Here is a 26,911-nt window from a genome sequence, read left to right on the forward strand (position 1 = left end):
ACCTGCAATATGGCCTTTAGTGAGCAGGTGGACCTCTGGGACCCTGGCACAGAGCCAAGACGCCTTCCCCAAAGAGCACATAGGTGAGATCTGCCCCATCCCAGGCCAGGATCCCACCTCAGATCCATGCTAGGCAGCAAAGTTCTGATCCCTAACTCTGTCACCTGTCCTCCCATTTCCCTTCCCCCAACACACACACACACACACACACACACACACACACACACACACACACACACTCAAAATAATCTGTCACTGACTTCCACCCCTCCTTCCCGAGTGACAGGAGGCCTCTACGCCTGTGGTGAGCAAACAGTCTCTCAGGGTTCCCTGCCAAGTGGGGTTCTAGCTGGTTCTACCTATAGCCCCTCCAGCAGCAGGGTCTGCACAGAAACCCTTCACAGCCAGGAACACTCACCACAAACCTCTTTAAGAATTCCATCATTTTCTCTGTGCCCGTCTCCCGTGAGGCAGGAGGGACCCCTCTGCGCTAGAGGCACTGCCGAGGCTGTTGCTGCTGTTGCTGCCACCAAGGTGGCGGCAGCTGCTGACGTTGGACAACTTCCTTAAGATCAAACAAGGAACTGCAGTATTTGGGTGTCCGCCCGCCCAGAGCTGTTAGTCCACATTGACTAGCCATGACCTTTGACCCTTCCGCTGCCAGGGCTGCTTCTCTGGCAGAGTCACTACATGCATATATGTCGTAGGACAAGGAGTCCCTCCCAAGGAGCGCCAGCCACACCAGAGGCTTATGAGAGGAGCCTACCTGGGGCCCAGGAAAGTCAAGGGTAAAAAGCAGGCTCCCCTTCCAGTCCTGCCTTGAAAAAAAGGACTAGAGCAGTAGATGCCGGTGGCCTCGCTGGCTTTGAAGACTAGTGTATCAGGCACTGCAGGACTCAAGACAGGCCCTTCAACATCCCTACCTGTGAGCTAGGAGGCCCTGTGTGTAAGGAAAATGAAAACATAATAAACCACAGCAGATACCTACATCCCTACAGACCACGGGGTCTAAAACACCAATGCCCGAAATGGGAGACACATTTCATATATGTCATAGGACAAGGAGTCCCTCCCAAGGAGCGACTGTAACAGTAAGCAATTGTTTGGAGGTGGAGGAGTCGTGGGAAGGTGTGTCAAGGCCTGGGGAGCTATTTTCTGTCAGGAACAGCCTGGATTCTTTTGTAATGTTAGGTGTATTTTTTTAATAATTCTTAACGTTCTTTTTAAAAAAACAGACAGCAGTTGCCTTATGCCGCAAGTATCCCATAAGAAAATTTAAAAATTAAATACAGCAAAAGGCCTGAGGAGCCCAAGTGCTGACTTGGGAAAAGCAAAAGATGGGGAGGAGTGTCAGGCCCTGGGTCTTAGGGTTTCTTTCCCAATGGAGGCGTGTCAGACTCCACAGCTAATCAGCACCCTCACCAGGGCCAGCTCTGAGAAGACAGCGGTGTGCCCAGCTCAGAAGGTAAGGCATGAACTGTTCAATCCCTCCAAAGAGGTTTGCAGTGTGCCAGAGTGTGTGACAGACGCACTCCCACCCCATGGTTCTCCTGCTAAGTGAGCTGTGGGGCTAATTATTCAGCCTTGGAGCCTCAGTTTCCAGATCTGTAAAATGGAGAGATATGGCCACTTTGCACAATGTAGGTACTAAGTCCATAGCGAATCGAGGCATGAAGAACCCTTCATTATGAAGAACCCATCACAGAAGCCTGCGTGGTGGTCAGCCACCTTTCCTCCTAGCTCCACAAACTCCAGCTCCCAAGACAGCATGAGAAGCAGCCCACCCACAAGGCTGACCTTGCTTCTGCCTCTCCATCCTGCCCCCTGGCTGCCAGGAGAGGAGGAGCCCACCTCCTCTCTCTATCCTGGCCTGGCCTGCATCTACTAGAGAAACCCCAGAGCACCCCATGGTATGAGATAGAAAGGCCAGAAGATGTCCTTGGGTACTGGTGGAAGGCATAGAGGCCTTGGCATAGGTCCATGCCTGAGGTTAAAATAACACTGGAGGTCAGAACGGGTGAAGAGAGGAGCAGAGGACTCCATGGAACTTGGGCCACCTCGCCTGCAGAAGCCATGTGGGAGACGGAACTAGAGCTCTGAAGAAGGCTGGCAACATCCCTTCCAGATCCTGAAATGCTGACGTAACATGTGGTGTTGGAGAAGTCATGAGGTGATGCTCACAGATTTCTCAGGCCCTGCTGAGCCCAAGGACTCAGTGTGGAACTCCTGTGTCCTCAAATCATCCCTGTCCCCTCCAACACCTGCTTCTGGCTTCTCCCTATTAGTGCTTAGGGCCCTGTGAGCCATTCTCTAGAGCCCCCACCCCACCCTGCCATTCCTGCAGCCCCAGGACACGCCACACGCAAGATGCTTCTGCTAGCTGTCTGCTCACAGTATGCTTATGGTCCAAACTCCTTCTGCCGTCAAGCGATGCATTAACAGGAAGTGATGAGGGAAGGAGAGAGAGACCTAACTTACTGATCTCTGGGCCAAGCACTGCTAAGGATGGGGACTCCAGGGAGAACATCCTCAGTGCCTCTCCTCCCACCCACTCCATTTCATCCAGGCCCAGCATGCACCCCTTCCCCTCTCCTCTAGTTGAGAAATGCAACTGAAGCTCAGAGAGGTTACCTGACCTGTTGAAGGTTGCACAGCCTGCCAGAAGCGGAGACAAGTTCTAAATGTTCTAAGTGAAAGACGGGGTGAGGCGGGGAGGACAGCAAGGAAGGGAAAGCAAAGGTAGGGGAGAAACTGAAGGTCAGAAGGAATTCTCTCAGCAGCTAGCCAGAAAGGCCTGCAGACCCAGCAGCGTCATGAGCAGAGGCAGCCCTGTGGCCACACTCTGAAGCTGTTCCAGGGCCCAGGAGCCTCGGGGACTTCCAAGCAGAGTAAGAACGAAGGACAGAGGCCAGAGAGACAAGTAAGTAGCCATTCTTGTGATCCAAAACTAGCAACTAGCCACTGTCCACAGAAGTGGAGTTTGGGGGAAGTAATATCCATGCAAATTTCTCCCTGGTTTAGTGAGACTCTAGTCTCTGTGCGAGAACCCCCATTGCCCACCTACACCCACTTTCTTCCAAACCAAAAACCCCATCGCTCAGGAAACCCCGTGCTAATGATCTGATAAAGATACCCTGGGAGAAATGAGCCCCACCCCACCCCCAATCAGCCAGACTTCCTTTCCAGCCTCAATTTTTCCCTAGCAGCTGCGGTCCAGGGAAAAGACCCGCTGACAGTCAGAGAGACTAGCATCCAAACCACAGCCATCCATCGGCTAGTCCTGTGACTTCCAGTCTCATTTTCTTGCCTTTAACAGAATAAGAATCCTACCCCACGCCCTGGGTGTCTCCCAGGATGAACTGACAAACGCCGAAGCGCCTACCACACACAGCAACCATCAATAAAGGCCATTGGGCTTACAGAATCTACTCTGGGAAGGGGTGCTGACATTTATTGTGTTCTCACTATGTGTGCCAGACCCTGACTAAACACTTCACACATGTTCACCTACCTAAGCCTCAGCACCACCAGTGCCGCAGGAATGCTGGTCCTGCCCACTCTGCAGATGAAGAAACTGAGGTTGAGAGGTAAAGAACTTGGTCAACAATCAGCATTGCAAACCACGACCATCATCCACAACCAGGGTTCAAGTTTTACAGCAGCACACTATTGTGGCTTGGGACATTGAAGATCTTGACAAGGCCCAAATCCCACTTTTCTCCCTGAAAGTCTGTGTTTCTGTGTCTCTGTGTGTCTCTCTCTCTCTCTCTCTCTCTCTCTCTCTCTCTCTCTCTCTCTCTCTCGTCTCTGTCTCTCATTCATACTAAGCGCACACTCTCCCCTGGGCTGCACCAGCAGCCCCTCAAGCCACTGGAAAGCTCACAACCAAAGTCCCACAGCACTTGACTTGGTTTATGTTAGGTATCAAAATACATTTAATGCCTAGGTCTGATCATTCCTCTCAACTGGAAAACCCTGGTGGGCACAAGCTATGTCTACACACGGCATCTACAGCAGCGCCCATCATAAGATAACACAATATTGCGTGCACCACAACAGAGCAGAAACATTGACAACTGCAAACCCTGGATTATTATTGCTCATGAGATGTCTCTGATTTCAGAGTACTTAAGCCAGAAGGGGAGCACATGTCTCTGAAGCAATGCCTCCAACAGCAGAGTCTCAGTGAGTATTTGTACACAGTGACTATTTCTTGTGTTTGGGGGGAGAACACGAAGCTTGAAATCAGAAGACTCGGGCTTGTGTCTTCACTAGGTGGCTAAGGGAAATGCTTCATTTACTTCTCTGGGCCTCAATTTTCCTCATCTGTAAAATGGGAAAATAACAGTTCTTTTGCAGGGCAACTGTGAGAATCAAAGAGTTTAGGAAAGTGGCTTGAAACCCATAAGGCATGGCACCAAACCAAAGTCTAAACAGGATAAAATTGAAGATGGACAGGGACCCAGCTAGGTGCAAATGTGGGCTCAGTGTGAGCACCAAGGTTTATGTGTAGAAAGTCGATCCCCACTATGAAGTCCTGAAAGGTGGAAGTTTAATCAATGACTTGTTCAAGTTAAGGGTCTGGAAAACTGGTGAGGGTGAGATAAGGCCATCAGGGTGGAACCCCATTACTCAATACTGGCAGCTTTATAAAAAAAAAAAAAAAAGACACACATGTGCTCCCTGTCTCTTAACCAGGCCCTCCACTTTGGACTTTCAGGATCATGAGCCAAAATAAACCTCTGTTCTTTATAAAGCTATGTGGCCTCAGGAATTTTATTAAAGTATTAAAAAAAAAATACCTAACACAGGAGCTAGAGAGATGGCTTGATGGTTAAGAGCACACTATTCAGTTCTTGGAAGAGGACCAGAGTTCAGTTCCCAGCACCCATGTGTGGCAGTTGTGAGCTTGAACTCTAGCTCCTGGAGGATCTGATGTCTCTGGCCTCCATGGGCACGTGCCGATACCTTCACACATCCACAAAGACACACACACACACACACACACACACACACACACACACGCACGCACGCACGCACGCACGCACGCACGTACACATAATCAAAACTCATAAAAATAAATCTTCAAGAAAAACTTCCCCAGACTCCATAAGTAGTTGTCAAGAGAGGCCACACAAGCCTTCAAAGGGTGCAGGAAGAACAAGGCTGCCTTGAAGCAACAGTCCCACTTTCCAGGATGCAGCTGGGCTCTGGCTGCCAAGCCACCCAGTGCAGGCTGAGGTGCAGGCCTCGGCACAGTAGAGTCTCCTGGCTATGATGTGCCCTGGCAGAGCTCTTGGTCTTGATCCAGTGTGTGGCCTGAAATTTCCAGTTTTCCCCACAATGTGGGACTCAGTTTTCAACAGCCTCATGGAGGGGGCGGGGAACTGGAAAAACAGCTGTAGAAATCCCTTCAGGTCACTGGAGACAAACCTTCCTGGGCCTGTGTCAGGGAACTTGTGGGTTCAGCAGGCAAGAAGGTAAAGAGAAGCAGGTGTGGCTTTGACCTCATACAGGCCACAGAGTGGCATGAGGCTTCCTGCTGAAAGAAAGGAGAGAGAGAACAGACCCCCAAGGCTGGAAGGGTGGAGCCTCGGGCCTCCCAGAAAAGCTTCCTTGGCCCTGGGAGACACAAATGTCATGGGTTGCCTCCTGGCCAGGCTGGTGGAGAATCCAGTCATATGAGAGGCCTGCTTGCACAGTCTCCTGTGTGTCGCTACACTTTCTTCTCCCATCCCTTCTCTGTCCCTGTCCCCTGCTCCTTTTCTCTCTGGCACTTGCTGCATGGCACTCTTGGGACTCTGGACTAGGCATCAGCCAGCAAAAGACTTTATGTCTGCCATCCATCTCCTTCCCCTTCTCAGGCAAGTTTAAGCACTGGTCATTTCCATCCACACCAGCCTCCTCCTCCCCAGCACCGGCTGGGACTTGTGCCCAGGGAGAAATGAGATGGAGACATCTGGCTATGTCACCCAGACAGAACTAACTCACCATAGCCAGAGGTGGCACCTGTGCCTGGCCCACAGCTCCTACACCCCTCTCACTATCTGGCGGTCCCTGCTAGAGTAACCTTCCATCTCCCTACCCCTGAAGAAAGAGTCTTCTTGGAGAACTATGAACTTGGTTACCCCCCAGGGAGGGTTTCTGTGTCCTGTCAGTAGCTTGTTTGTGAACGCCAGCTGAGCACACTGGTCTCCATGCAGCCCACCACCAACTCACAACCGAGCTGCTTTGAGGTAACCAAGTCAAAGAATCCAAGCTCGAACTGTTCAATGTTAGGGACTGAATTCCCAGACTGCCACTCGCCTTCCCTGGTGGGCCTTTGCTCTTTCTGTGCCTCAGTTCCCATTCTCCTCCAGAGAGGGCTGCTGTAGCATCCAGCAAGCCGGTACTGCCCCAGCGCCATCCTGCCTTGGAAGCCTCCAGCTGCCCAGCCTCCCTTCAGAGTGAAGAGCGAGGCATCCACCCACCTACCCAGGCTAGCGCTGTCAGTCAGTGGCTATCACGAGCTAAAAGACAGTTCCTGCAGGATTGCAGTGACCCGGGTCTTCCTCTGAACACCTTCCTACACACGGGACAGCAGAGTTCTGAGATTTTTTTGCAGCTTGTCTCTCACCAAGCATACAATAGGTGCACATCAAATGTGCTGGGCTGAACACTGAGTCAACTGCTTTTGGCACCACTTGGTTTATCTTGGTTTGGCAGTGGTCCTCAGCCTATGCAGGTTGTGAGCCCTTTGGGGGTCACACATCAGATATTTACATTATGAATCATACTAGTAGCAAAATTACACTTATGCAATAGCAATGAAATAATTTTATGGTTGGGGGTCACTACGACATGAGTAACTGTATTAAAGGGTCCCACCCAGTATTAGGAAGGTTGAGAACCACTGGTCTACAGCAAAGAGAGAGACTGGAAAAAAAAAAGCTCATGAGAAATGGGGTGGAGGGACATGTGATCCTTCAGATATGCCCAGGAGATGTCATGTGAGTCATCCCCATCAGTCCTGGTCACTCTTGAAAGATCCCCAACCTTCTGTCACCAAAGATCCATGGCACAGGAAGGCTGGGGACTCCGGCCTCTGCATCAGCTGGGAGCTCCACTTCAGGTTAACCTGTGGGAAGGGAAAATGTCTGCAAACTGCATCTTCCTTTCTTTCCCCATCTTCTAGTTAATGGTTACCTAAATAAGTACTTCAGTCCCCAAGCTCCAGCAACCTAATTGTACATGAACAACACATGGGGACTTTGATGCTAGACAGTGCTCATCTCCATAAACCATATGTCAAATAACATGATTGCCTGACCTGCTTTGCCAGCTGGGGATGATAAACAGAGTACAGGGATAAATGAAGACCCTCGGTTTATGGGAGGAAGAGTGGACTGCCCACCCCAGGCCCAGATGTCCGGCTTGGAGGAAGCATTTGGTTGCAAACGCATTCACAGTGCAGAGTCCCATAAGATCCACCTCCAGGCACCCCAAACACTGGGGTGACATAACAGAGTGCTACCCAAACCATTTGCATTCAAGTCCACCCCCACCCACACACAATAAACACTCACTCATCACAAACACACACCCAGTCCCTGTGAGGTTTATGGGCCCCAAAGACAAGGAAGAAGGGACAGGCTGCACATGCCGGCTAGCCATAAACAGTTATCATCTGCCATGGGTTCCAATGTGTCTACCCGGTTGACCTGGGCTCAGGATCATGGACAACAGAAGAGAGGCTCAGAGCAAAGGCACATCAAGGAGTCCCTTACCTTTTTGCTCATGACCCAATGCCTTGTTAGCCAAAGTGATGGACATATCCAGTGTATGTATCAGAAGTGGTGAGGAGCCCTGGTCCCAAGGGCTCAAGCCACCTTGTTGACCCAGGACTCAAAGCAGAAAGCAGGGCAAAAATGAAAAGGTGTACCAACTGGCAAAGCAAAGAGGGCTGGGCCCACCAAACCCCCTTGCCTTGACTGGAAACTGCTTTAGCGTGGCCACAGGTTTGATCTAAGAGATCTGCAGAGGCTCCTGAGTCTGGAGGTGGGCATCATGGGTCTACCCAGCTGACACAGTGCACAGTTTAGTGAGCTCACAACCTCTCCCCTAGCCACAGGCTACCATATGTCATTGATGTTTTGTTGGCCACAAGGGGGACCTGGTGAACCCCATGGGAGAAGCAACCCAAAGCCAGGGGTGAAAAGAGTTCACCTCCCAGTCATTCAGTGGATGAAGTCAGACAGAGGACTGCCCGGCACTCAGCAAACCGACTCATCCAAGAGTTTGGGATCTGCACAATTCTAGGCATTTTTCCAGATCCTTTCAGCTCCCTAAGGAGCAGGTGCCCTGGGCCCAAGACACAGACCTAACTTCACTAATTGTTTTTGATTGTTCTTTTGGTTTTGTTTTTTTAAACAGTCTTGCTCTGGAGCCCAGGCTGGCCTTGAACTTCCAATCCCCCTGCCTCGGTCTCCCAAGTATAGCGATTACAGGTGTGTACCACCATCCTGGGCCATTTTCACTAAATCAAGGGTCCTTTGGCAAATGGTACCCTGTGAGCAACTAGTCTGACAGGGCCACCAGGAACATGAACACCATGGCCTGCTCTCCCAGGCCTAAAGGACAGGATGTGGCTGCTCACAGGGCACAAGGTAGAATTGACAGAGCACCATCTCCTGGTGCTGGGCGGTAGCATGAGCTAGCCACCTCTAGACAACAGAGCACCCAGATGGGGAGGGATCCCTCTGTCTTCAGCAGACAGAGCAGGCACGTGGGAGACACTCCTCCTTCTGGAGAGGACAGTCTCAGGCCTGGCCACCCTCTCTGTGGAATCCCACACATCCCACACCTTATGTGGCATACTCTTCCTGTCTTACTCTGGCCAGTCCATCCAGCTTCCTCTCTCTCCATCTCCTGCCACCAGCCCACCAGCCCAGCCCATTGTCTTGACCTCTCCAGAATAAGCACTATCACCTCACTCTTGTCATCATCTCCACTGATTGCCCGGGTCTGAGGCCCTCCATTCCAGCAACAGCTTCTCTCACTAAGCCCCCCTCCTTACACGTCCGCTGATCAATAATCTGTCCCCTGCACGACTGCCAGATGTAAATCACATCTCTCTGCTGATTAAAATCAAATCCCTGGCCAGGGAGATGGCTCAGCAGGTAAAAAGACTCCTGCAACCATGCCTGACCACCTGAGTCCCATCTCTAGACCCCATGATGGAAGGAGCGAACCAGTTCCCAGAAGCTGTGCTCTGACCACCCCCTATACACACACACACACACACACACACACACACACACACACACACACCAGACTAGCCTATGGGCAAGCCTGTGGTGAATTTCCTTGATTGAAGTGATGACAGGGCCCAATTCACTGAATGGTGCTGCCCTTGGGCTGATGGTCCTGGGTGCTGTAAGAAAGCAGGTTGAACAAGCCATGAGCAGCACTCCTCCATGGTCTCAGCTCCTGCCTCTAGGTTCCTGCCCTGACTTCCTTCAGTGATGCTCTGTTACCTGGAAGTGTGAGATGAAACAAGCCCTTGCCTCCCCAGGTTGCTTTTGGTCACAGTATCTTATCACAGTAACAGAAACCCTAAGATGCCACCCTTGAAGTCGTGAATACCAAAAATACAACGCATGTCTCTCCCTCCTTCTAATGTGCCCATGAGAAGCTGCTGTCAGATTTCTGTTCACCGGTGTCTCTCCATCCAGAAGGCGGGCACATGAGGACAGGAACCATATCTGCTCTGTTTCCTGTTCCGTTTGTCCCCAGGCCCACGGCAGAACTCACCCATGAAGGGCAGAACTCACCCATGAAGGATTTTCAGCAAGCACAGTAAAGTGAATGCAGGGATCCTCCTCACACCCTGTGGCGGGAGGTTCAGAAGCCCCACTAGAGGAGTGCATGAAAGCCTGGCTAGGGGAGCAGCATCCCAGCTGGGCTTGGAGAAGGGCTGTGGGGTGGGGAGAGGATGAGAGACACGCAAAAAACCCACACGAGTAAGAAAAAACACCGGACTTGCTCTGACCTCCCTTGCTGGAGCCACACGATCTGGCCCTTTCAGGAAGGACCCAACAGACTAAGCGCTCTCTGGGATGCTGGAAGTAGCTATCTGTGCAGCTCAACGGAAGAGAAGTTGGCCTACTTTCCCACCGCACAGAGGGAATGGGTTTGCTCACTCCCTTGCTCCTCTATCAGCACCCCTAATCTGAGGACCCCTTAAACTACCTTGGGGAGAAATGAGGCTACAGGAGAGCCAGCCACATCACACCTGAAATCCCACCTTCAAACTCTGAGATTCAACCAATGCATTGAGGAGTCTCCTTTTACAGGTGGTCCCACTGAAAAGAGTTGTGGGTGGCCTCTGTGTGACCTAGAAAAGGGCTCTTCTCTGACAAGTAGCCTTTGCTCTCAATGGACACCACCCATGACAGGACATGGCCTTGCTGGATTTCCTCCTCCCTCACTGGCCCTGCTGGGTGTCCAAGGGACACCCTCTGAAAGACAGGTCTGTGCCAGCCAGTCCAGGCCTCTCAGGAATCTGCTCTGAGTTATCAGGGTGACAATCCTCATGAGCCAAGGTAGTGACCAGCCTACCCCACCCCCAACACTGTCCCTCACAATAGCTGACCGCCAATTCCCAGAAGAGACCATCTGGGTCTCAGTGCATAGCCCCACCCACAAGGAGTGGGAAGAATTAGAGTGTTTGCCAGGCCACTATATTGAATTTTAAACATGTGTGCCTGTTTTCTCTCCCCACTGGAGCCTCCCGTAACCAGGCAACGCTATCTGACCTGGGGGACCAGGAGGGGGAGTTTCCATACCAGGCAGGTCACCTTGGGTTATCTAAACACAATGAATTGCCTCCCTCCCTGCCCACCCTCAGCCCCAGTGACCCCAGGCCCACACACTCGCCATCACAGATGCCCACTCCACTGACAATGAGATGGCAGGGGTCTTGGAGGCAAAAATTGTGCTGTGATTAGTACAAGGCAGAAGCAGATTATGGGGATTAGGTGTCATTATCTACCTACGAGCAGATACGCCAAATTGAGAGACAGCAGGCTGAATCTACAAGAAAAAGTCCAGCTGAATCAGAGGAGAACGACAATGTGTGGCTGGAGGCAAGCAATGACACTTTCAAGAGAAGGTGAGACGCAGGCTGGGCACAATGGTGTATGCCTGCAATCCCAGCACTCAGGAAGCTAAGGCAGGAGAGCCATGCCTTCCAGATCAGCTTGGGCAATACGTGAAGTCCAAGCCAGCCTCCAAAACATGGTAAGACCTTGTCTCCTTGTCATGGATGCAGCTCCATTTGATGGGTGCTTGGCTAGCATGCCTCAAGCCCTGGGTCTGACACCCAGGATCTCCATCGCCACCTAAAACCAGGCATGGTGCTGCATACCTGTAGCCCTAGCACTTGGGAGACAAGTTGGAGGCCAGGTTAGGCTATGTGAGATTGTCTGGGGAAAAACTGTCCACTCATAGTAGTGAATGTCTTTAATCCTAGCACTTGGGAGACAGAGGCAGGCAGATCTGTAAGTTCAAGGGTTCAAGGCCAGCCTGGTATACATAGTGAGTTCCAAGCTATACAGGGCTACATAGTGAAAGCCTGTTTCAAAAATAACAATAGTAAATCTAAACAAATAAAAAATGTGGACAAGTCTGTCAGAGCTGAAGAAATAAGGCATTCTCTCTCTCTCTCTCTCTCTCTCTCTCTCTCTCTCTCTCTCTCTCTCATGTGTGTGTGTGTGTGTGTGTATCTGTCTGTCTGTCTGTCTGTCTGTCTGTCTGTCTCTGTCTCTCCCTTTCCATGTGGAACCTGCAAGTTTGCTAACTGAATATTACAAAACAGTCATGAGGCTGAAAAATGGCTCAGTGCTTAAGATGCTACTTTTGCTGAGGACCTGGATTCAATTCCCAGCACCCACATCATGGCTCACAACCATCTGTAACTCAGGTTCCAGGGTATCCATCCAATGCCTTCCTCTGACTTCTTCAGGCACCAAGAAGTACCCAGGCATATGTGCAGGCAAAACACTCATATGCATAAAATAAATCTTCAAAAAAAATTTTAAACGAAATCATATCTCAACTCTAAACTGACAACAGGTATATGATGCGGTTTTCTTTTCTCTGTAGAAAATTACTGGGAACATTCAACAATCCTCCAGCCTCAAGGCTGTATGATCAGGGCAGGGATTGTGAGATCTCACCAGTCACAAGTTCACAAAACAGTGAAACCTGGATGGAGGAGCTTCCGCCACAGGCCACAGAATCAGAGACCTAAGCTGGTGTGGTTCCCTATCTTACACATGAGAAAGCAAGACCTAAACAAGGCCCCGCCCCCATCACTGAACTGTAAGGATGGCACATGTGTCTCACAGAGATGCCCTCATTCTGATCCCCAGAACTGTAGACATAAGAGTTTACATGCAGCCATGAGTGCTGCAGATACAGATAGAATAAAGGCTGCCTGTGGCTGACCCTGACATGGGACAAGAATCAAGACGACCCAGGTGGGCCCAACAGCATCATGGGCAGAGGTGGCAGCATGAAAACAAACAGGCCCAGAGTCACTGTGTCTGAAGACAAAGGCATGGGACCAGAATCCAAGGCCACATGGTTAGGAAATGGGTTCTCTCAGAACCACTAGAGCTAGGAAATGGGTTCTCCCAGAACCATCAGAGGAAATGCAATTTCCAGGACCCAAGGAGAACCACTGAAGAAACAGGAAGTGGTGAATTTGTGCTGTCTTGTTGCAGCAGCCAGAAAAAACTGACAGAGACATGGCAAGCTCAAGTCCAGTCTGACTCTGCGGAGGAGGAACTGAGATATTCTGGAATTGTCTCTGCTACCCATTCACTGCCCCTCAAAATTGAAAAGCCAGGCCAGACGTGTTGGCACACACCTGTAACCTCAGCACTCAGACTCGAGAGTCCAAAGTCACCCTCAATTGCATAGCAAGTTTGAGGCCAGTCTGGGTGTGATGGCTGTTTTTGGTTGTCAACTTTACTACATCTGGAATTAACCATAAAACCCAAACTGCTGACTACACCTGGGGTTTTTTGTTTTTGTTTTTTCTTGATTAAATCATTTGAAGTGGGAAGATCCACTTCTAATCCTGAGCTTCTGAGGTGGGGAGCTCCACCTTTAATCTGGGCCACACCTTCTGCTGGCAGCCTATATAAAGGACATGGAAGAAGTTTTCTCTTGCTCTCACTAGCAAGGCCATTCCTTCACTAGCATTAGAGTCTACTTCTTAGGACTCTGGGGAATACTAAAGACCTGCTGAGCCATCCAGTTTTGTGAACTAAACAACTACAGAATTCTTGGACCTTCCATTGGTAGACAGCCCTTGTTGGACTAGCTGGACCAGAGCCTGTAAGCCATTCTAATAAATCAACTAGATACATACATATATACATACAAATATGCATGTAAACATAAACAATAGATAGATACACAGATACATAGGAAAGTAGATTGATTCATTCTGTAAGTTCTTTTCCTCTAGAGAACCCTGAATGATACACTGGGCTACGCTAGACTGCTACAAAGCCTGGGACCCACATTGTAGAAGGAGAAAATTGAATCCCGATATTTGCCCTCTGACTTCCTCATGCACACTGTGGCCTGTGTGCACCCACACACACGCACACAAGTGTACATGCACACATATAAATAAATAAAATATATACACAAATAGGAATGTTTACATTAAACATCTGAACTGCTGCACAGAAACCTGGCTGCCTGGTCCCCATCTCTACCACCATCATTAACCTCCAGTGCCTCTGAGCTCCTGGTAACAGGTCCCTAACCCTGCCCAGACACCTTCCAGCTTCTAAAAACAGATGAGGGCCTCTGGCCCACTTTCTGCTTTGCTAAACTGGTGTTTGAGGGGCTCTGAAGCTCAGTTAGCCTGAAAGCCCCCCAGGTACCCTTGAATGAAGGTGATCATTGTCTAGGGATTTCCTAAGGTTTTTTTGTTTTGTTTTGTTTTGTTTGTTTGTTTGTTTGTTTTAGCTTATGTGGGCCCCTCTTACCTCAACATCCAGCGCTGGACCATCAAGGCCATGAGAGCTATCTTATGCTGACTTCAAAGGGCCATCTCTGTGGATCTTCCTTTCTTGTGGCTGTTAAACCCTCAGATCCTACCACATCACATCTCCCCAGTTCAATCAGTAGTCAACAAGCCTGAGGCCCTCCCTAAATCTACCCCAAATCCACCCCAATTACTGTCTCCTGCCCCCCATAGCCCAAGTCTGTTGACCATGCAAGGAGACAAAGGACACTCCTAAGCCCCATCTGGACCTCTACAAGGGACAAGGCCTTGAATGCTCTGACTTGATTCTCACCCTCAGAGTCATCTCCAAGGTAAGATCAATTCTACTCATTTGGAGGCCATTACTGGGGCCAGCACCTGGGAAGAAGAAAGGGCTCCAGAAACACAGCAGGTCGTGTTGCAAAGGACTGAAGGGTGCATCCCTCTGACTAGTACTGCAAATCAGCATCATGCTGCCAAAGCCCGTCAGGGGACAAAGCCAGTCTAGTCCCATAGCTCACATTCCTCGATGCCGCAGGCCAGACTCACTTCACCTCTCTCCTCTCCCCTTCCTCCTGACCCACTGCCACTGCCACCAGCCTCTCTCCTTCCACCCTGCTTCCCTCCCCGACCTTGCTTCTTCTCCTGCCTCTTCCCATTTCCTCTCTCACACATCCCTCCTCTACAACCCAGCCATCCACACCCCACGTCTGGCTTCCCATGTACAGCCAGACAGCCATCATATTAACATCTGACATTTCAGAAATTTCTCAGCCCCCCTGCCAAACCAAGTCAGCTCAGCCCATGCCATCCCCTTGCAAACCCAATTCACTCCTGAGATAGGCTCGAGCATGGTTGCCACGTGTAATGGAGCTCCTGGTTCTGGAAGGCTTCCTCCACACAGCTATAGAGACAAACCCATGACCCACAGCCACTCCCTTCAAAAGGAGAACACTCTCCAAAAGGCCAGGTTCACAGGCAGCACTATTTTTTTCCCTCCCAAATCACCTGATTCTCACATTCCAAAGCAGGGTGCCAGACACAATGCAGAGGGGTACTGTAGTTCATTGTTTATATTAATCATTTGTGTGCTCAAAGGCCTGGCTCATTGCTGGCTTTTGTTTTTGAGACAATGACACTGTAGCCCAGGCTGGCTTCAAACTCATTATGGACCAAGGATAATCTGGAATTCAGATCCTCATGCCTCTACCTAGCAAGTAGAGGGATTCAGGTGTGCGCCGTCGTACCTGGATTGGTTCTTTTTTATTATGATCTTTACCAAAATCTTCAGAGAACTCATGAAAAATACTATCACTTCTAGAGAGGAAATCTCTGTCTACACTCCAGCAATCCCTTCTGAGCCACTTGGGGTTTTGCCTCATTGGATAAATGCAAGGAAAATCGAATTTGGACTCTTTTTATTACAAAGGAGCATAAACAGGATGGACTCATTTATGCACGACTCTGACTGTGTGTGCAATGCCAAGCTGTCTGGATGCTTAGCAAGTGGCAATACTGGATACTTCTGGATAGCAGGATCATTAAGGCATTATTAATATCTTAACAATGTACCTCTTTGTACTTTAGCATTGCTTAAATGTTTCTCAATAAGCATATATTCGTTAAAAGTGGTTGCACGAAGCCTGGTTTTGTTGTTGCTGTTTACTTGCAACAGAGACAAGTCTTAATGGAAATTCTCTTGAAGAATACTGGGTTTTTAATGCACAACCACACTCTAATATAGATTAATCAAGAGGCTTCATCCACCATTTATAGGTGAATATTTATCAAGCATCTACTGTGGGCTCCCTGCATACTAGGTTCTATGGCAGCCAGTAGGGGCACAGAGACCTATCCCTGACTATGTGAGCTATAGGGCCAGGTCCTCCCAACCCTGCCACTCTGCTTCTATGCAGGAAAATACAAGTCACATCTGATATTCAACTACACAAGTGGAACAAGTATTGACCAGGCTCTGGACCTACCATGTTCCCACCAGGAGAACTCTGGGTAAACCAGCCCTGACCCTGTGAGGTGTCAAAATACCCCCCCAAGATATATCCAAAGTCTGTAAATGGGACCTTGGGGTGTAGCAGATGCCATGGTGTGAATGTACATCCCTCCAAATTCATGTTAGAATTTAAAGCACAAAGGAATGGCATCAAAAGGTGAGGCCTTTGGAAGACTATTAGCTAATGGGGGTTTTGACCCCACAAATGGAATCAGTGTCTTATAAAAGTGTTGGAGGGAACTATGCAGAAAATACTGTCACACACAAAAGGGCCACATGTGGGGACACAACAACAAGGTACCATTTGGAAGCAGAAAGCAAGCCTTCACCAGATGTCAAATCCACCATCACCTTGGTCTTGGATTGCCCATCCTCCAGCACATTAGGAAACAAAGATCTGATGTTTATCACACAGTCGAAGGCAAAGAAGTACAATGGAGCTGAAACAGCTCTGCATATGCAATCAGGAGGCTTTATTTCAGATGACAAGTGTCAAGACACACAAACTAGAGGCATCCAGGGAGACAAGAGGCCACAGGACCACGGAGGCAGAGGGAGGCAAGCAGTTAACGTCAGAGTTACCACAAGCTGGAAGAATGAATGAGCAAGGTTTTTCCCACAGACTTTGTTGGGAGGAAGGCTCTGCTGACACCCTGATTTCAGATTTCTGGCCTCAAGAGCCGTGGGAGAGTCTGTTGCTGTTATTTTAAGCCACCCACCAACTTTGTGGTAATTGTTAGAAACAAGTAGACACCCCAACACCCAAAACTCCATCCCCACACTCAGCCAGGAGCAGAGTCTGCAGGAGGTCAGGGCCAGAGTGGTGGGAGACAACAGGAAGGGACACTTAGGATCTTGCTACTGGGGCTGGGAACTGCACCAATGGCAATGCTGCAAGAAGAAAAGAAGCCACCACCCACTGGTTCCCAAAGCCCCAAATACTAGGCTTGAGGAACTGGTAGCAACACTTGTGCAAGGGGTGAGAGTAGGCCAGGGACAGAACATGGAAGCACCCACTGCCAGGTGGTCTCAGGGTAGCACGGGTTTGTCGTTAAAGCCACCCTATAGATGTCTGGTTCACTGACCATGACAACAACTGTTAGTCTCCACAGAGAACGAAATATATACCTATATGATGTCCAGACCTTTACAATGTCCTCCTTAAGTGTCACAGCGACCCTAAGAGCCTATGTCAGAGCTGGGGTTCTCAGAACATTGTTGATCTACACAGAGTGGCACCATTAGTTATTAAACTCTGGGGTCCAGGGGAAATAAGATGACTCAACAAATAAAGGTGTTTGCTACCAAGTCTGGCAACCTGAGTTGGATTCCTGGAACCCATATGACAGTGGGAGTGAACCAACTCCATTACACACACACACACACACACACACACACACACACACACACACACACACACGGTACTTTTGAAAGCCAAAGTCCAGGTTCAGGACCAAGATTCTGTACCAGAGCCAGCACTATCTACAGGGAGTTAGAGGACCAGGTACCAAGTCCTGGGACAGAATGAATGGTCAGGCCTCCAAATGCACATAACTAGGATACACAGCCCAGAAAACATCACCACGAGACACCTGAATGTCTAGTGCTCCATCAAGGTCTCCTGAATATGAGTAAGGCAGGTTAGTAACTGAGCCTTGACCCACCTTCTCCAGGCACCCAACACCCAGACAAGAGATAGCTCAGGCAGAGTTCTGCACCACACACAGCCTCCCAGAGCCTTGATGCCCTACCCTCAGTCTTCCAATGTTCCCCACAACATCAGCATCTGCCAAAACTACAGCTGTACTCACTGGTTTTTATATCGGTTTGACTCTGAAGTCATTCTTAAAGAGAACCTCAATTGAGAAAATGCCTCCACCAAATTGCTTGTTGATAACTGATGTGGAAGGGCCCAGCCCATTATGGGTGCTTCCACCCCTGGGCTGGTGGTCCTATAAGAAGCAGGCTGAGCAAGCCATGAAGAGCAAGTCAGTAAGCAGCACTGCTCCATGGCCTCTGCATCAGCTCCCGCCTCCAGGTTCCTGTCCTGTTTGGGTTCCTGTCCTGACTTCCCTTGGTGGAAGACTGTGATGTGGACATGCAAGCGGAAGTAAACCCTTTCATCCGCAAGGTGCTGTAGGCCGTGGTGTTTTGCCACAGCTATAGAAACCCCAAGGTAGTCTCCATTAGTGACTTCTAAAAGGCAGGGCTCCTCCCTAGAGCCACCTGACAGAAGGTCACAGGTCCAAAGGTAATGGAAATAGGCAAAGTGTTCACAAGCTAGTGGCTCTGGGTTCCGTAGAGAGAAGGGTGATGGTCTGTATCTTGGTGACAAGAACGTCATACAAGTTGTCACTGTCATCAGTCACCATCATGGCAGCACCTGCTCTGTCATGGATTATATCATTGTGACTCAATGAGCTGTCGACACATACCCACTGTTCCTGCAGGTGTCTGTTGTCCCTGAGGTGGAGGGACAGAGTTGCTCAGAAGGACTCCCTAACAGTGGTAGCGTACCTAGTGGTTAGGGTAGTGTTGGAGAGTGGTTAGGACACAGGTGCTGTAGCACACCACAGGCTTGCTACTAAGCAGCTTCAGGACCTTCAACAAACAGCACAACCTCCTGTGACTGTGTCAGGCAGAGGGGCCTGAAGTGATTCCTCTCAATTGGCAGCTCCAGATGATTATCGGGGCTTTCCACAGAGCCTGGTTGGACAGGGTTTCGGAGCCATGTGGAAGCTCTCGGGAAAGAGCACCACGATGAGCACAACCAATGACTAATACATACACACACAGGGAAGGAGGTAGGATCGTGTGCTTTCAGCTCCTCAGATGGAGACATGCCATGGCTGGCAGCAATGCTCCACAATACACGGGTGCACATCCACAGCCAACAGATTTGACTAAGACAACCAAGCAATTAAATGGGGGAGAGAAGTCTTCTCAGCACACAATGCTGGATCACTGGATGCCTGTATGAGGATAAATGAACTTCACGAGCCCTGACACTGAGCTGCACACAAAGTACACATGGATCTCCATTGGGCCCAGCATCTCAGTCATCAGAAAAATGCAAATTAAACCACAGAGAGCAGCCAATACACACCCACTGAGGTGGCTAAAACACTAAAGATGGACAATGATCAACACTGGCAAAAATATAGGACCTAATGGCACTGCTGGTGGCATACACAATTGAGCGACCACTGACAGGCTGTCAGTTTTGAATGATGTTAAAGATTCAGGGGGTCTGGAGAGATGGCTCAGAGGTTAAGAGCACTGACTGCTCTTCCAGAGGTCCTGAGTTCTATTCCCAGCAACCACATGGTGGCTCACAAACATCTGCAAGGAGATCTGGTGCCCTCTTCTGGCAAGTAGGCACACATGCAGACAGAACATTGTATAAAATAAATAAATCTTTAAAGAAAAAAAAAAAGATTCAGAGCTGGGGATGTAGCTCAGAGGTAGAACTCTTACCTAGCATGCGTAAGCACAAAAAGCAAGAAAGAATAATAATAAAATAAAATTAAAGACTCAGGCCAGGCAGGCATGGTGGCACATGCTTGTAATCTCAGCACTCAGGAGACTAAGGGATGCAGATAGTTACGAGTTTAAGGCCTGACTAGCCTACAGAATGAGACTCAGGTCTCAGAGAAACAACAAAAAGTTCACCTGCTCTTTGATATAGTGATTCTATCCCTTGAATAATCCAAGAAAAAGAAAATGCAAGTCCAGACAAAATTATACTACAGTGGTCAGAGGTTTTTGGCTATTAGTAGAGCCCAAACCAAAAACAACTCAATTGTCCCTCTACAGGAATACAAGCAAAACATCTTCATCTGACAGAGTATTGCTCAATAATAATAATAAAATAATGATGATGGATTGTAGGCTGGTAATCCTTTGCTCTGTGTCTAAAATCCATATATGAGTGAATGCATACCATGTTTGTCTTTTTGTGACTGGGTTACCTCGCTCAGAATGCTTTCTTCTAGTTCCATCCATTTGCCTGCAAATTTCAAGATTTCATTGTTTTTTTTTTCTTCTGCTGAGTAGTACTCCATTGTGTAAATTACCGAATTTTCTGAATCCACTCTTCAGTTGAGGGGCATCTAGGTTGCTTCCAGGTTCTGGCTATTACAAATAATACTGCTACAAATATAGTTGAACAGACATCCTTTTATGAACATGCTTCTTTGGGGTATATGCCTAAAAGTGGAATTTCTGGATCTTGTGGTAGACTAATTCCCATTTTCCTGATGAATCGCCATACAGATTTCCAAAGTGGCTGTACAAGTTTGCACTCCCACCAGCAGTGGAGTAGTGTTCCCCTTTCTCCACATCCTCTCCAGCATAAACTGTCATTGGTGTTTTTGATTTTGGCCATTCTGACAGGAGCAAGATGGTATCTCAGAGTTGTTTTGATTTGCATTTACCTGATGGCTAAGGATGTTGAGCACTTTCTTATGTGTCTTTCAGTCATTTTAGATTCCTCTATTAAGAATTCTCTATTTAGTTCTGTACCCCACTTTTTAATTGGATTATTTGGTGTTTTGGATACTAGATTCTTGAGTTCTTTGTAAATTTTGGAGATCAACCCTCTGTCGGATATGGGGTTGGTGAATATCTTTTCCCAGCCTGTGGGCTGCCATTTTGTCTTGCTTACTGTGTCCTTTGCCTTACAGAAGCTTCTCAGTTTCAGGAGGTCCCATTTATCAATTGTTGATCTCAGTGTCTGTGCTACAGGTGTAATGTTCAGGAAGCTGTCTCCTGTACCAATTCGTTCAAGAGTTCTTCCCACTTTATCTTTAAGAGGTTCAGTGTGGCTGGATTTATGTTAAGGTCTTTCATCCATTTGGACTTAAGTTAGGCAACAAGGAGGACTTTAAGAGAGACATACATGGTCCCCTGTCAAAGGGGAAAGGGACAAGATCTCCTGAGCAAATTGGGAGCATGGGGGATGGGAGAAGGAGCTAGGAGAATGAGAAGGGGAGAAGATGAGGGGTGAGGAAGACATAAGGGAGCAGGAAGTTTGTGTAGGGGGAAGACTAGAGGAGAGCAAAATAAGAGATACCATCAGAAAGGGAGCCAGTATAGGTTTAAAGAGAATTCAGGCACTAGGGAAATGTCCAGAGATCTACAAGGATGACACCAACTAACATCTAAGTGACAGTTGAGAGGCTACCTTAAATGCCCTCCCCTGATAATGAGATTGATGACTAACTTATATGCCATCCTAGAGCCTTTATCCAGAAGCTGATGGAAGTAGAAGCAGACAGCCACAGATAAACACTGATCTGGACTGGAATCCAGTTGCAGAGAAGGAGGAGTGATGAGCAATGGGGCCAAGAGCAGGCTGGTGAAACCCACAGAAACAGCTGACCTGAACAAGGAGGAGTTCTTGGCCCCCAGACTGATCACTGGGAAACCAGCATGGAACTGATCCAGACCCCAGGAATGTGGGTGTCAGTGAGGAGACCTCAGAAATCTATAGGGCCTCTTGTAGTAGATCAGTACTTATTCTTAGCATAGGAATGGACTTTGGAAGCCCATTTCACATAGAGGGATACTCCCTGAGCCTAGACACACAGGGGATGGCCTAGGCTCTATCTCAAAGGATATGACAGACTCTGAAGATCCCCTATGGAAGGCCTCACTCTCCCTGGAGAGCAGAAAGGGTATGGGATAGGTATGTTGTGAGTGGGGGGAGGAGGGGAGAGAGAGGGAACTGTGATTGGCATGTAAAACAATCTTGTTTCTACTTTAAATTAAAAATGGAAAAAATATATATATAAATAAATAAATAAATAAATAAATAATGATGGTGATGATATAGGACTTGGGCTGGCACCAGAAACAAAGTAGAGATGAGCTGCCATGGGTCAGTGTGACAAGTGGAGAAGGGGGAGAGTGGTGAGGCCAGAAGAAAAGTGAGTTGGAGCCTCAGCCCAAAGTGATACTGAAAAGGTCCTCTGATGTCCACTTCCTTACACATACAAAGTTTGTACAGCTGCCTCACCTACCACTGATGGAGACTGGGAGGAGGAATTAGTGGCCCTGGGGACAAGGCCCTGAAGGAGCAACAGAGAGCAGACTGTCTACACCTCTCTCAGGGGAACCCCAGCCTCCACCACCTTCTTCTCCAAAGGAGAACATCTGGCCCAGAGTGTCTCACACTTGCATGAGGAGGACTTGAGAAGCTAAACTAGGGTGACAGGCCAGCTGACCAGCCTATTTGGGACTCCAAGAAGAACTCTGCCAGTTCAGATCATAGTCAGCTCAAGCCCTAGAGAAATCAATGTCTTGGAGATGCTTCTAGGACATTCCCAATGTCTAGGACATTCTTCAAGCGAACCTGAGGGTGAACACTAATTCCTTCCCCTCCTCAGCGCAGCAAGGGCAGCAAGGTCGGGTCTACAGCCCCAGGGAGCAGCCCAACCTTGCTTCCCAGGGCCTTCATCTCCTTCATCTCCAGCTCCTCCTCCTCTCCTCCCCACTGAGAAGCCACTTTTAATCTATAAGATTGTCACATGCTGAACCATATGGCTTCCTCTGTGAAGCTAATGTCCCCTGTGGAGGCTCTTTGAGGGTCAAGGACCAATGCCTCTGGGTGGCCCCAGAGGGACCCATACTAAGCCAGCACACTGTGGGATCTGCTAAATGCCTACTGGTCCTTGTGGACATGAAAACCAAAGTCATGAAGAATAAAGCCCTGGCAGCAATCCTCTGCACACACAAGCAGTCAGTTCCCAACCCCATTCCTAGCCTACCCTGTCCATCCTCAGCTTGGACTCTGGATGGGAACTGGGCTCCTGTTTCAGCCCATCTGTTCAGCTTTTTCTCAGCTTCAGATTGGGGGTAGGAAATCCCCTGGGAAAACAGGCTGCAAAGAGGGAGAGGAGGACCAGTCTGGTACTCCACCTATCTTTAAAGGAAAAGGATCCCTGACCCAAGCTAATCAACCAAAGGGGTGCTGCACCTGAGTCATACTCCCAAGGGAACCAGGTAGGCCCTTCTCTTGCCAGACACCTGCTCAGGTGGCAGAAAACTGACTCAAGAGACTGGGGAGATGGCTCAATCAGTAAAGAACTTGCCATGTAAGCATCAGGACTTGAGTTCATACCCCAGAACCCACTATAAAGCCAGGTGTGGGGCCAACAGATCTATGGCTCAGCAGGTAAAGGGGTTTGCTGCCAAACCTGACAACCTGAATACAATCCCTGGGACCCATATGGTGGCATGAGAGAATCAACTCTTACAAGTTGTTCTCTGACCCCCATACTTGAAATGTGGTACATGTACACACACACAAACGAAATAAAGTTAAATCCAGGTATGGCAGTGGGCATCTTTAACTCTGGAGAGTTAGAGAAAAGCTACTAGGCCACTAGGTAGATAAGATACCCTGGGGCCCAATGGCTGGCCAACGGGGCTTAGTTGGCAAGCTCTCAGCCAGTGAGAAATCTTGTCTCAAAAACTAACATGAGAATAAGAAGGGGCTTGCTATAAAGAAAAAAGGCCCAGTGGGCATGCAAAGGTGAGAATAAGAGAAGGTAATGGGAAATGTGCATAATCAAATACTGTGGTGTGTGTGTGTGTGTGTGTGTGTGTGTGTGTGTGTGTGTGTGTGTGTGTGTGTGTGTGTGTGTGACTGTCAAAGAATAAGAAGTTCAAAATAAAAATGTGATTGTCTAATGCCACCCAGGAAATGGAAACAAAAACAGGGAGGCAAGGAAAGATCTCCTAGATATAAGACTAAGCTGGAAACTGTAGAGATGGTTCAGTGGTTAAGACTGCTCTTCCAAAGGACCCAGGGTTCAATTCCCAGCACCCTCTGTCTGTAACTCCAGTTCCAAGGGGATCAGACACCCTCTTCTGTCCTCCACAGGCATTGCATACACATAGTGCACAGATACACATGAAGGCAAAACACCTATACGTGTTTAATAAAAGTAAACAAATCTTTAAAAAAAATGTTAAAGACTGAAAGGTCCAGATCACACTCCTTCAATCTGGAGGTCTCAGGCTGTCCGCAACAACTCAGGGGTCAGGTGCCCCAAAGACCCAGAAAGGGTCACTCCAGGAGCTCAGTGCCAGATGGGATGAACAAACCAGCAAAGAGCAGCAGCAAAGACGGGTCAGCACAGCCTTTGGACTGAACTGAACAAACATCTGCACTGGACAAATCAGTGTGCTGAGAGCACTGTGGTTTTAAATCCCTGGAAAGCAGATAGCTTCATACAATGGGGACATCTCCTAGCCAGAGAGTCAAACGACAGCCACAGAATCAACCATGATACATGCAAAGAGACCAGATGGAAAAGACCCCGACACCAGCTACATACAAGATCCCCACCCAGAATCTTTAAGGCAAGCCCAACTCCTTCATTTCCTAGCTGGCCCTGCCTTTAGAGTCTGGGAACTTCCTGAGCTAAATTCAAAGAGTTTTTCAGAAGATGGTGTCTGAAGCAGGGGATGTCTTCTGATGGTGAGTCACAGAGTTCACCGAGGATGCCTGAGGGTCTGCTCTGGGCCTGCCTGAGGCTCCCTCCCTGACAACCCCACAACCTCCTGATAGCCAAAGCACAACAGATTCCTGATATCTGTCTCTCTATACCTCTCTCTCCCTCTCCCCCTTCTCCCCCTCTTGGTCTCTTTCCATCACTTGGCTCTCTTGGCCCTCTTGGTCTCTTTCCATCACTTGGCTCTCTCTTTTCCATAGGTCCACACACTAGGATCTCCCTGCCTCCACTCTCTGGCACTCAGGATCTCCACTCATTCCTCAGCACTGCCATCTGCTGTCACCACACCTCTCCAGAACTGGCCTTAGTCATATCCCAGCAAACACCAGGCCCTCTGCACAGTGTTCCTCTGTGCGGTCCACATCATACTTGGCCTCACCCCAGCAACTGGCTCAGCTGTCCATCCATCCCTTACTGGGAAGTGCTCATCCCTCTGTGTCTCTGTGCAGCGTCTTCCACCATACCATCCTAAGAACGTCTCCTCTTCCCACTCCACACCCTCCTTAGACAGCTGCCTCAGGCCTGTGAACACAGCATGAACCACCTGCCCCTTCTCCTCCCTCCTGAGCTATCCCATCCCAGAAAACGCTTGCACCAAGTTCTGTTGCTCCAGACCTCGGGACCATTCATGCCCCCCCCTTCAAATCACCTTGTCTCATCAACCTACCACCTGAGAACTCTGAGCTCTAACTACTTCCAAATAACCCTGCTGGTTCCCTGGGCAAAATCCCACCCTCTTCTCTGTCCTCCAGCGGTGGCCTCCAGTACATCTGTTTCACACTGTTCCAGTCCTTGAAGCAGTCAGGGTGAATGCTTGAGGGCCCCATGACAGCCAGGGGTGGTGGACACCTGTGATCTCTGCACTCAGGAGGCCAAAGCCAGAAGAATCAACAGTCTGGTTATAAGGTAAGACATTTTCTAAAACAAAACAGCACCTCCCCAGTTCCCTTAATTAGAAAAAAATATCTAAAATCTTTAGCAAGACTTGTGCTTGACCTAGAGCCTGCCTTCAGGTCTAGGCTCTTCACCCTCAACTCAGGATGCTCCAGCACTCCTGGTCTTCCCCAGTTCCCCTCTCCACCTCATCTCTGGGATCCCTGAGCTGCTCTGTGCCTCTGGTCACCAGAAATGCTGGTAAGATGCAGGGTGCCATTGGGCAATCTGAAGCAGGGCCTGTGACTCGGCATTCCTGAGAGGCTCACAGACACTGCAAGTGTGGAATGCCACTCTGACTCTATCTTAGTGTAAATCCTCCTCAACTCTCAGGACCCAGCTGAAACAGCATTTCCTCAAAGAAGCCCTGCCTGTCCCTCTCCAAGACATCCTCAAATCCTGCCCCTTCATCCTCCCTGAGGGATTTGGGGCTTCCCCTGAGAACATTGTCCATCCCTCCTTCTTGCCCTTCCCTTTTCAATTTCTGGTTCCCTGGGTAGACTATGAACTCCAAGAAAAAAAAAGGGGGGTCCTCAGTATCTTGCTCATCCCTGGGTCACTAAGCACCTGCCCAGCACTGGGCCTATGGGCTCAGCAGCCCTGCAATGGGTCCTGCCTACTCTGTCCATTCCCCTCTTATAGTGGTGCTTTGATTTTCCTTTCAGGAGCCACCCCATTCCTTCTCTCAGGTTCCCCAGTGTCCAAACACAACATTCTATTTCTTTAGCCAGTGAGCTTCCTCCCTGGGACTCTGTCAGAACTACTGGCAAAAAGCTACTCTTTTTCCATGAGAGCTACTTAGCCCATAAGAGCTGCCGTCACCATCCAGCCATCACTGAAGCAGAGCTTAACAAAGAATGAAAACAGAAAGAGAGAGGGAAAGGGGCAGGCTCCCCCAGATGAGGCCACGCCTGGGAAAGTTCTAAGCTGAAGTGAGTAGTGCTTCTGTCATATGCAACCAAGAGCCCTGACTAATGCAATACTCAAATAAACACCCCGTGTTGAATGAATGAAACAGTCATGCAAGCGGAGCCTGCCAAGGAAACTCTCCGAGTCCTCCTAGGCTTCCTCATTCTCCCTATAAACTCTTGCTGTCCATGAACAGAGACAATCTTCCCACGACCAACTCTGCAGACAAAGGCTGAAACTCAGATTGGCCACATGCTCCTCGGTGTTACTCTTGCCAACAAACCGCCCCGGCAGTTGGGTCACATACTATCCCAGACTAGGCTAACAGAGGTGGCCTGGCTTTGGATGCCCAGGCACCCCCACCAAGGAAAGAGTTGTACCACCCATCTAGTGCCCTGTCCCACATCCCCCCCCCACCTGTGAATGCCAGGCCCAGCTGGGGCTCTGCTCCCATTGTCAGTATTCTCACGAACGCCATGCTGCTGA

General features: G+C 49.1%; 1 protein-coding gene across 5 annotated transcripts in view; it reads right to left on the minus strand.

The window, feature by feature from the left end:
- Positions 1 to 26,911, minus strand: part of Rap1gap2 (RAP1 GTPase activating protein 2) — a 182,639-nt gene that overhangs the window by 72,212 nt on the left and 83,516 nt on the right. The gene's annotated exons all lie outside the window — the stretch shown is intronic.

This window comes from Cricetulus griseus, chromosome 7 (genome assembly GCF_003668045.3).
Source record: "Cricetulus griseus strain 17A/GY chromosome 7, alternate assembly CriGri-PICRH-1.0, whole genome shotgun sequence".
NCBI lineage: Eukaryota > Metazoa > Chordata > Mammalia > Rodentia > Cricetidae > Cricetulus > Cricetulus griseus.